The 10,571-nt window shown below is 42.7% G+C and overlaps 1 pseudogene; it reads right to left on the bottom strand.

Annotated features, from left to right (window-relative positions):
* Positions 1–925: 925 nt before the first annotated feature.
* On the bottom strand, positions 926–2,021 carry LOC101647430 (annotated as a pseudogene).
* Between the last annotated feature and the right edge of the window lie 8,550 nt (positions 2,022–10,571).

Below are 10,571 nucleotides of genomic sequence, written 5' to 3'. Positions count from 1 at the left end.
TGCAACTCGAGGCTTGAGTTTTTTAGTGTATTCTTTGTTTCAGATTTGTAAAGCGAGTTCTTCACTTTTGGTTTTATAGTTCTAGAAATTTGCATATTTCATTATAATATTTGGCGTTTTCTTCTCAAGCTGCCCTTTGAAATTTTCTGTCCAACTCTGACTTCATCATTTCTTCCATTTGCTTTAGCTACTCCACTGGGCTACTCTAGCTATGGAGAGCAAGTGTCAGGGTCTCTTTGGACATCGACTTTGATCTTTTCTGCCTTTCCTCTTGTTTTTTTTTCCTACTGCAGCACTTTCATTTCTCCTTACACAAGGCTGTGTTGCTGGGACCTATTGTTTGCACACAACAACAGAAAACCAAAATTTGTTGTGTCATCTCAAAGAGTTGAGAATTGAGTGCAAAACAGAAACCTTACGTAAATTAAAAGAATGAGTAAATTTATAGGTTTAAATACAAACCGTCTTCCAACTGAAAGCAAGTAGCAGCCCCCGGGGGCTCCAGCAGCCAACATCAGCTAAAGAAAGGACACTTGGTCCTAAGGCTCAGATACTTCCTCCTGGCAGGCTGCACACAGCAAGGAACGGCTACTTCCGGTCCCTTGCTGGCCTCCGGGTGATCCTGGAGCCCACAGCTCTTCCCGTGTGCACCCTGCACAGACTGGCCAGGGCTCCTCCACCCCGGTTGCCCGTGCTAGAGTTGAAATCAATGTATGTACGGCATTGAACGCAGACCAGGGGGACAGTTAATGTGAATACAAGGTCGAGATCAGCAACATATCCGACGATCGGTTCTGCCGCCAGAGAGGGCTTCGAGGACAGTTCTTTCAAAGACTTCTTCCGGTTTCACCAGGCTAGCACGAGGGGCCAACCTGCGCTGTCATTGAGCTTTTGTGGCAGGTGGCAACACCTGCGGGGAGTCTGTCTAGAAGCGCTTGCGGCGGACGATGGAGGGGCCCGACTCGTGGTACTCCTACTTGCTGATCCACATTGGCTGGAAGGCGGACAGCTAGGCCAGCATGGAGCTACTGTTCCAGTCGGAGCACTTGCGTTCAGGGGGTGCAGTGATGTTGATCTTCATGGTGCTGGGCGCCAACTCTGCGATCTCCTTCTGCATGCGGTCTGCGATGCCAGGGTACATGGTGGTCCCGACGACAGCACCGTGTTGGCGTGCAGGTCCTTCCGGATGTCCACGTCACACTTCCTGATGGAGTTGAAGGTGGTCTCGCGGATGCTGCAGGACAGAGGGCTGGAAGAGCGCTTCAGGGCCACCGGAAGCGCTCATTACTGATGGTGATGACCTGGCCTTCGGGCACTGGTAGTTCTTCTCCAGGGACGAGGAGGAGGCGGCGTTGGTGGCCATCTCCTGCTCGAAGTCCAGGGCGACGTGGCAGAGGTTCTCCTTGAGGTCGCGCACGATCTCCCGCCAGGCGGCGGCGGTGGTGAAGCCGTAGGCCCGCTCGGTCATGTCGCGGCCTCACAGGTCCAGACACAGGATGGCACGGGGCAGGGCGTAGCCCTCGTAGATGTGCACGGTGTGCGTGACACTGCCACCAGAGTCCATGACAATGCCCGCGGTGCGACCTGAAGCAGACAGGGATAGCACCACCACTTGGATGGCCACGGACATGGCAGGGGTGTTGAAGGTCTCAAACCTGATCTGGGCCATCTTCTCTCGGTTGGCCTTGGGGTTCAGGGGAGCCTCTGTCAGCAGCACCGGGTGCTCCTCCGGGACACGTGCAGTTCGTTGAAGAAGGTGTGGTGCCAGATCTTCTCCGTGTTGTCCCAGTGGGTGATGATGCTGTGCTGGATCCGGTACTTCAGCGTCAGGATGCTTCGCTTGCTCTGGGCCTCATCGCCCAAGTAGCTGTCCTTCTGGCCCATGCCCACCACGACACCCTGGTGCTAGGGCCGCTGGATGATGGACGGGAAGACAGTGCGGGGGGCATAGTCGCCTGCAAAGCCGGCCTTGCTCATACCGGAGCCATTGTCAATGACCAGGCAGCGGTTTCTTCTTCCATGGCGACCGGAGAGACGGGCGGTGGTGGAGCAGCGGAGAAGAAGCTGAAAGAGGTGGCCACGGGGACAGACCTCCTCTCCTTTTTTCTCATGACCTTTTGCTTTCTTTATGAATGGTGTTCTTGATGTTCTCCCACAGATCATCACGTCTTCTGTCTTCAGTGTGCTGTACGTCCAATTTGTCCTTGAAATGTTCTCATAATGCAGGTGGTTGGACTCAAGGCCATGTGTTGTCACTTGGGGGAATGTGTTAATTTTCTTCAGCTTCAACCTGAATGAGGAATTGTGCTGCTGAGACAAGGCATTTGCAATGAAAAAGTTACGTGTTTTTCAAAATTCTATCACCGGATCTCCAGCTTTGTTTCTGTCACCAAGGACCATATTTTCCAACGACTATTCCTTTTGGTTTCCAACTTTTGCATTTAAATCACCAATAATTATCAGTCTATCTTAATTGCATGTTTGATCAATTTTGACTGAAGTCATTGGTAGAATACTTCAATTACTTCACCACTAGTTTTTAAGATTGGTGGGTAAATTTGAATAATTAGTTGTATTGATTGAATTTCCTTGAAAGCAGGTAGATGTAATCCTATTACAGACGGCATTGTACGTCAGGATTTATTTTGCAATGTCTGTTTTGATAATGTATGCAATGCCATTCTTCTGGGTTGTTTTTGCCCTGCATAGTAAATCATACTATTTAAAAAAATGCAAAATGGCCAATAGCAGTCCATTTCAGCTCACTAATGCCTAGGTTATCAATGTTTATGTGTTCCATGTCATTGTTGACAACTTCCACCTTTCCTAGATTCATACTTCATGTATTCCAACTCTCTTTCTTTTTACGTTGAGTCCCATCCCATAGTAAATGAGCATGTGAAAATCTCCACTCTCACCGGCTTTAACCAGGCCATGTCACCATGGCCAGCTCTATTCCAGGAAGCCCTCTCCTCCCCAGGCATATTTTGAGGGCCCTCTGACCCAAGGGAGCCATCCTCTGGCACTCTGTCTGACAATGTTTTCTTTCTGTTCATTAGAACTTTGGTATCTGACAATGCCTGGAGGTACACATAAGGTTTTCAGTGGCATCTTCCCCTGAAGTGTTGAGTAGAGCCCTTCTTTGTTGTCTTTTCTTTATCTGGAGGCTCCACTGAAACCTGCTTACTTTGGGTGACCCTGCTGGCCTTGGAAATACCAATGACATAGCTTCCAGCACCACAACAACACCCAAGCCACCACAGGAGGATACAGTGTATTACAAACTCCCCCTATCTCTCTCTATATCCCTGGTTTTGCTTCTTCCAAGAATCCAGCTTACTACACTAAGCATGATCGAAAGATCTGAACCAGCTCTGTAGTTTTACCCATTGTTAGTACTATTGTTGATCAGCATCCAAGAAAAGAGCCAGTGCCCTTTTTTTGTTTATTCCAATCCTTCCATTGCTCTTGGTGTATAAATGTATGGTTTGGCGACCAGGCACACAAGACTAACTGAGCTTCTGGACCACTTGGCTGGGACTTGGCCTACTCAGCCAGGTCTTTCCAACTTGAAAGTTCAGAATGGCATATAAAATTTTTAAGTTAGATAATTTGGAATCTCTAAAGTATAATTAAGTATAATTTGGACAGGAGTAATCTATTTAATCTTAATTTTCCTAAAATCTACTTAGGCACATATGTCATACCATTGATTATGTGGCATGGTTATATTTTACCAATCTCAATCAAAGAATCACTTGTTATTTTCCATCCCTTTTAGCTACAGAGAAGGACATAATGAAAGACCCCTTAATAAAGGAGCTTTGTGAGTGAAACTCCTAACCTCTATAGATGATAATATATGATATTAATCTTATATTCTGCCAATTTCTAATCTTCCTGTTTGAAATGATTAATTTGAGAAGATGAAATGTACCATCAAGGCATCAAAATAATAATTACTCCTCTTGGAGAAGAGTAAAATGTTATGTTTTCTGAAAATTGAGGGAAGCATGTCCTTTGATTCAAAAACCAAAAGTTGATAGGTTGACTTTGGCACCTGCATTGAATATTAAGAGGTGAGCTCAATGTCTGAGCATTGGACCATTATTTTATTACCAAATTTGCTTCAACAAGCCGAGATACACTTAATTTTTTGGCGGGGGTAGGGGAGGGTGGAGGGAAAAACACATCTATGTGACTTGGAATTGGTGTGAAGGTAAGGAGTAATGGCAATTGAAATTGAGCATCTAGTAGATCAATACGGGCCTCAATTACCCATCTCTTTTTATAAACCTCAGCATGTACCATGTGACCTTGCAGTCTTCCTGGTCTTATGGGGATTTGCCGTGCTTCTGTCAAGGGCATGTTAATAGGTGTGAAATGACCAAATGCTTAAAAATGCTTGCTCAATTGAACGTGCTCTATTCTTCCCCCATCACGAGAACAGTGTATCTTGGCTAGTCCTCTAGTCCTAGGAGGAGGGCGAGGGACAAACAGAGCAGAGCCGGCCCATCCTTCACAAGTCAACCTGGACGTGCCAACCCTCTGCTCACTCTCAGATCCATGAGACCAAATTAATGTTACGTTCAGCCTCTGCGCACTGGTGTGGTTTATGATGCAGCAATTATAAGACATTAGCTAACTAATCAGAGACATTGCAACCTCAGTTAAAAGACCTTAGTTAGGTCTTCTGTCAAAGATGCTAGCAACCTGGGGAGGCTGGGGCATTGGATGTGGGGTGGGGTGGTGGTGGTTACAGGGACTATAACCCCTAGAGAGGAGGAGGGGTTTCATTTTCACAGAGATAAAGATAGAGGTAGAGAGAGAAAGAGGGCAAGAGGAATAGAGAGAAAGGAATTCTGTGGTAAGAATGAAGTTTATTGTCAATAAATAATTAAGAGAAACTAATTGTTTAAAGTTTAAGTGGTAACACTGAGGCAGGTTAAAGGTTTGGGATATGAGGGATGGAAACATTAATGCATGTAGAAACAGGATCCAATAAGATTTGAGGCCAGAGGAAAATAACAAATCACAAGTTAATGAATGGCATGGATATAAGAAAGAACTTCAAAATGTGTGTCAAAAAATAGAATTGAAATATAATGGAATTTTTCCATGTACTTTTTGAAGTTTTCTCATAAAAGGATACATGTAATTCATTCCCTCTGAAAGCAAATCCTTTCCTTTGCCATCCCTCACTTTAGCTCCTAAGACAGTGGTTCTCCTAGTTGATCTTGTCACCCAGGATTTATTTGGGATGATTGAAGACCTTGATTGCATGATTTTAGTGGGTGGTAATAGCATCTAATGGGTAGAGGCTGGGGATAATGCCAAACATTTTATAATACACAGGGCAATCGCCCCAATAGAGGATTACCCAGTCCCACACGTGCCCAGAGTGAATGATCTTGCCTTAAATGATAACATGTGGACATACAGGTTTTCTCCAAGGGTCATAATTAATAAACCCATAATGGCATTAAATGGGAAAGTTAAAGGATTAACTTTGCGTTTTAGAATTATGGCTCTTACTTACTAAATAAAAGGAGGGGTGAGCTGGTTAGTGAATAAATGACCAGGAAAAGAAAGGTTGGTCCCTTTTAGGCATGATCAGTCGTGCACTTTGCTTTGGTATTTCACTTACAAATGCAAGAATTCATTTGAGGTGATTTAACAGGGGAAGGAAGTGACAAGTGAGTCAGAGCTTCCCAGTAGTTGAGCAGGGCTGTGACTGTGGGAAGTAATTAAGGGGGCAAAACTCCGTTCACCCACACATTTACAAGGACGTCACTTTAGCCTGCAGGGAGCAGCTTTTCGTTTATTGTTAGTGCTTAAGTGGGACTAGGATCCACCCTAAGCAGCTTAGCTGTTTTCTGACCAACACTGCATTTATAGAGGTTGTGCATGTGAGGGGCCTTGGATGTCTAATGGGTTACATGGTGGGCTGCTAACCCCAAAGCCAGCAGTTTGAACCCACCAGCTGTTACACAGGAGAAAGATGAGACTTCGTACTCCTGTGAAGATGTAGCCTCAGAAACCCCACAGGGACTATTGTACACTGTCCATGGGGTTGCTGTGTGTCAGTGCGTCTGAGTTTCATCTATATCTTTCCCTGGCATCTCATCTGTTCTCTGTTACGGAGTCCATGTCTTGATACGCCTTTATTCTCAGCTCACACCCTGCCCGAAGTTTCTTTAGGTAGTACGTTGTCTCACAGTTATCAAGTCAATTTATTTAAATAAACGGTTATGGAGAGATTACTGGGTGCCTAAGGAGACCAAGTAGTGTCATGATTAAACATTCAGTTGCTAAGCAAAAGGTTGACTGGTAAAGTCTACCCAGTGGCATTTTAGGATAAAGGCCCCTCTAACGGGGTCTGCTCTGGTAGAGAATACAGGCTTCAAAACCCAAGGGGCAGTGTTTCTTTGTTACATGGTATTACTACGAGTTGGATTTGATAGAACCTACCAACAACTACTACAACCACAACCACCACACTGTAATGAAATATTTATGAACATGGGCTATTGGCCAGACTGTTTTAGTATTTGTTTTATGAGCAGCCAGTAATCCTGGTGGTGTTGTGATAGTTTCCCTGTTGGGTTGCTAACGTAAGGTTAGCAGTTTGAAACCACCATTGATTCCTTGGGAGAAAGATGAGGCTTTCTCCTCATGTAAAGGTTTACAGTTGCAGAAACCCACAAGGGCAGTTAGTTCTATGCCATCCTGTGGTAGTTACATAACCTCATGTCAACTTGAGGGTATTAAAAGGGAAGGGTGAAGTTTAACCTGTCAATCAGGTCACAGTTTGATTGGATGGTGACTGAGATAAATGGTTCTCTGAACATTCTCGGTCTTCACCTTCCTTTTGAAGAGCCATACTCAGAAAGCTGTAGGAGCCATGTGGAGACCTGTGCCAGTACTGAGATGCTTCCATAGCCAATGGGTCCATAAGATTTTGCACCCACCAGCCCATGATAGTCCTGCATTTTTCATCATTGCATGTGACTACATGAGTCTGAAGAGGGATTTATGAACTAGTATCATTCTTATGGGCTAATATTAAACTTATGGTCTTGATCTGAACTGGGCTAGGGTGCTCTCTTAATTTACCATTATTCACACCCCACCTCTGAGCGGATCAAATAATAGAACCCATGGGGAAAGGGAGACAGTGGTTTGTATAAGATATGAAAATAATAATAGTTTATGACTTATCAAGAGGTCACAAGGGTGGGAGGGCAAGAGGGAGGGAAAAAGAGGAGCTGATACCAAGGGCTTAAATAGAAAGTAAACGTTTAGAAAATAATGATGGCAACATATGTACAAAGATGTTTGATACATTTGATGTATGGATTGTAATAAGAGCTGTAAGAGCCCCCAATAAAATGATCTTAAAAAGAAAACAAAACCAATTTTCTGTTATAAATACAATGTATGTGTATATATACATGCACACATATATACACAATACTTTTTGATATAAAGTTATTTCTTATACATATGTGAGTGTTCTGAATTTGCTTCTCTAGTCAACCTGGATTAACACACAGCCTATAGGGCAGCGGTTCTCAACCTGTGGGTCATGACCCCTTTGGAGGTTTAACAAACTTTTCACAGGGATCGCCTGATTCATAACAGTAGCAAAATGAGAGTTTTGAAGTAGCAATGAAAATAATGTTATGGTTGGGTTGTCCCTACAACACGAGGAACTGTATTCAAGGGTCACGGCATTAGGAAGGTTGAGAACCACTGCTATAGGGTCTTCTCCATCCGACAAGTTGGACTTGCCTCGATGGCAGTTAGTTTGGCCTGAGTTCACTAGCAGCAGGCCTTTGGGAAATTTGTGCATTGACTCTCAGCTCAGTTTCCTCACGAATAGTATGGCAACAATCCTCTACTAACTCATGGATTTATTGTGAATGCTGAATAAATGGATTGTTGTAAGACTAGGGTGGTTAAAAAACACACTCTCAAATGTCATTAAATGTTCATATAATTCCTTGGTAGATATTTAAGATATTGAGATAGATAGATGAAAACAAATGACCCTGCTCCGAGTAGAAGACAGAGGAATAGATATGTAATTTCAATAATGTGATCGATGATAGAAACATACACACATTGTCATACAAATATAGAAAATAATGGATTCTTCACAGATGTCTCTATCTTCAGCCCGGATATTTCTACCTGTGTATTCTACTGCTTTTTGAATACTACTTGCTTGCAGTCATCTTTATGTTTCCTGTTGCTCAAGGAAGTGTCATTCAAATACTACAACCGAATTTTTGTTCTCTCAGCCACCGAGTTTGGCAGTGTCTACCTCTTCAATATTTCTCACAGCTTCGCTTCAGCAACACTGTTAAAAACTGCTCATCACAAATTCATTTTCCCCACATTACTGAGTACTCTACCAAATAGTCTTCCTTTCCCTCTATGAATGACTCCATCTACCCCGGTGTATACAATCTACCTGAGGGATCATTCTAGAGTACAGAGCTTATTGGATTGAACCCATGGAGAAAGTTCTTAAATGGCTCCCAATTGCTTTATTACAAAGTCGAAGTTCCCTAGGCAAGATCCAATACTCTGTATGCTGTCCAGCAGACTTCGACTCATGGCAAGTCCAAGTGTTACAGAGGAGAGCTGCTCCACAGGGTGTTCGTGCCCAGAATATTTATAGAAGCAGTTAGCCAGACTTTTCTCTCGCAGAGTTCCTGAGTAGATTCAAACTGCCAACCTTTTGCTTAACATCTTATCCCAAACCATTTGTGCCATGGTGCTATCTTTTCAACAGAAACTTTTTGTACCTGGAATAGCTTGGAGTTGCATGAATATAGCTAACCTCATCCTATCCCGCTTCTGGGATACCTCTAATTTTTTCTCTCTCAGTTTTGACAGGCATTTTCTAGTATCTTCCTTTCTTGGGCCCTAGGAGCCTGGGAAAAAAGGCAAAATGCAATAACTCACACATAATGCTTTCATTTCCAAAGAGATTGAATGGGAGATTTTTGTCTTCCTCTTGACTTCTTCAATATATATTATTTTCCTTTGGGTGTAGTGTGAGGATCCAATCACCAGAATTAATAATCTTTGAGTATATTACTCTTTTAAGCTAATATGGAAGAACTAAAAAATACAGAATTTTGGTTTATCAAATTCTTTAATTTGTAGGAAAATAAAGACATAAATTAGTCATAAACTAAATCTTCATTAACAAATTAGAGTCACTCTAATACATCCTAAAGTTACACTATTAAGAGTTTGAGCAAAACTCCAATTTTATTCTCTCTGAAGGATCAGAACATGTAAGAGCTGACCATTCATTAGTCCAGTCATTGATTATGTCAAATGATATGTAATTGATTCTATTAATTAGGTTCATTGATGTGTACTGTGTCATAATCCTTCTTCATATTAGATTATTAATTGTCCTATGTCATATAGGTCTGACCTCAATTGATTTTGGATTTATCCTTTAAAGATTGGGATGCATATTGGATATATCTTTTCTAAATTATCAGAGTGAAACTTTTCTCAAAGCAAAACAGATAATCACTGCCTATCAGTTGATTTTGATTCTTAAGGACCTTACAGAACAGAGTAGAACTTCCCTTGGGGTTTCTGAGATTTTAAATCTTCACAGGAGTAGATAGCCTCATCTTTGTGTCAAGAAAAGACTAGTAGGTTCAAATCTTTGACCTTATGGATAATGGCCCCATCCAGAGCTCTCTGGGTAACAGCTCTATCCTTAGCTCACTAGGTAACAACTCCATCCTTAGCTCACTGGGTAACAGGTCCATCCTTAGCTCACTGGCTAAGAGGTCCATCCATAGCTCTCTGGGTAACAGCTCCATCCTTAGCTCACTGGCTAACAAGTCCATCCTTAGCTCACTGGGTAACAGGTTCATCCTTAGCTCGCTGTGTAACAGGTCCATCCTTAGCTCACTGGGTAACAGCTCCATCCTTAGCTTACTAGGTAACAGCTCCATCCTTAGCTCACTGGCTAACAAGTCCATCCTTAGCTCACTGGGTAACAGCTCCATCCTTAGCTCATTGGCTAACAGGTCCATCCATAACTCTCTGGGTAACAGCTCCATCCTTAGCTCCCTGGGTAACAGCTCCATCCTTAGCTCACGCTGTCAGCAGGGCTCCATGCAAATCAACTTGAAAGGGTGTCTCAGCTTATACCCTATATAGCCATAAAATTTAAAAAACAGTTATATCAAAAAGTTTGACCTTTATTTTTTGGACTTAAGCCAGTGGTATGATTAGATTTATTAAATAAGAACCTCTGACAAAACAATATTAAATCACAGTAGTACTTTTAATTTGATTCAATGCTTAATTGGAAAAAAATCAAAGCACCTGAAAATAAATGCTAAAACTCCTCTATGGGTCAGAAATCTAGTTAATGAGAATCAGAGTCCTTTCTCTAAAGGACAGTTATCTTTAAGTAGCTTAGCTAAGTAATGATCATGGGCATAATACATTGGCTTATGAAAAAAGGCATTAATGACATTTTCCTACCTTCAATGGAACAGATATACACATCATAAAATCTA

The sequence above is a fragment of the Echinops telfairi genome, unplaced genomic scaffold, assembly GCF_000313985.2.
Source record: "Echinops telfairi isolate 266 unplaced genomic scaffold, ASM31398v2 ScPeMD7_7468;HRSCAF=8506_0, whole genome shotgun sequence".
NCBI classification, from domain to species: Eukaryota; Metazoa; Chordata; class Mammalia; order Afrosoricida; family Tenrecidae; genus Echinops; species Echinops telfairi.
The sequence above is the reverse complement of the archived record's forward strand: the minus strand, read 5'-3'. Positions and strand labels throughout refer to the sequence as shown.